Raw genomic sequence first — 1552 nt, 5'->3', positions numbered from 1 at the left:
GTTTCAGGTTTTATACTCACAAAGGCATGCACAAAGCATAAAAAGCATTTTTAAAGTCACTAAACTCCACTTTTAAAGCTTTTAACTCCACAGTATCGCAGATCAAATGCAGTGGAGAGTTTGGTCTTTGGCATCTCACCATGAACCTGTTCTATTTTGCAGCAAACATGCTTTAAAAGTCATCTCTCAAAACTAGAAAAACAGTAGTTTAGAAGCAATCTAAGCTGACAGAAGTGTTTTAATAACATCCTTTTTAAAAATATCAATTTAAAAAATAAATTTTACATTAAAAACACAAAATTAAGCTAAAATGTAGCTTGTCTAGAGTTTGTGGGGACCTTAATAATATTTAAGACTGTTGTTTCTTAAATTCTTTTTCTTAATCTATTTAGACTTTGTTAAAGAATATCATGGGAGCTGAAAAATGCTATAGGAGTACCAGAACAACTTAAATGAAATTAAATGTTATTGGAATCAAACTCAACAGAACTGCAGTGCAGATGTCAGCTAGTGTAGTAATAATTCATTATGTTGTACTTACAGAGCAGCCACAGCAGTGTTATTTCTTCCATTCTTTCTCTTAATGGTGTTATTGACATTTTGATCATAGTTAAACGTCATAGTCACATCTCGTTGGACACTCCTCCTTCCTGATTCTGTGAGACACTGTGGTTTGGCTTTTCCCCCTTATAGCTTTATGAGAAATGTTCCTTTTCATGATTCTATAAAGTGAGGAAATGAGAAATGCTTCTTTGTTTTACGAACCAGAAAGACCCAAACTACTCTTGTCATGATAGTGTTTGTTTTAATATTTATCCTAAAATTTAAACTGCTTGTTTCTTTCCACTGTTTGTGATGTCAGTTCAGCTAAGAGGAAATGAGATTGAGGTGTTTTTTTAACCTGAATCAGAGAGCCTCTCTCTGCTTTAACCACTAAAATGTGGTGGAAAAAAAAGGGTACAGCTTGTCTGGTTCAAACTGGTTTCAACCTTTTTGCTCAGCTGACCCACATTAAGCATCTTTTTTCTGTCTATTGTCGCAAACCAGGCTGCATGGTATCATTCAAAAAGCTATTTATTTTAAATGAAGAAATAAAACAGAAGCCTTACACAAACCATGGATTTTGTGGTCAGTACAAACAGTGGTGTTGATAGGTTCATTGGTGGAATAATGGCATACACAACATTGTTTAGTGCTAACCCAAATGAAACACAAAAAAACTCCACAGGGTATCTCAGAGGAGAGCACCACACAGTGACTGGAGACCCTTTTCATTCCCAATGCATAACATACCAATGATTTGTCACATGGCGTCTGTATGTTAAGTTTTGGGATTAGAACATGTTAGTGACTGAGCTCAGATGGCCTTTATAGAGCACTGGCACGCTAGGCCCAGTTCTTGCCATTGTCATTAATTGGAAATGAACTACTCTACTCCTCTAATGCCTGCAAACGAGGCACAAAACAGAAAAACAAACAGGCCGACAGAAGGGCAACATGGAGTGGGTTGTCACACTATCCAAAGTTCTTGGGCTCTGGTGGTTCTCCCAGC

The sequence above is a fragment of the Pundamilia nyererei genome, unplaced genomic scaffold (assembly GCF_000239375.1).
Source record: "Pundamilia nyererei isolate P.nyererei 1_Seehausen unplaced genomic scaffold, PunNye1.0 scaffold00798, whole genome shotgun sequence".
Classification (NCBI taxonomy): Eukaryota; Metazoa; Chordata; class Actinopteri; order Cichliformes; family Cichlidae; genus Pundamilia; species Pundamilia nyererei.
The sequence above is the reverse complement of the archived record's forward strand: the minus strand, read 5'-3'. Positions refer to the sequence as shown.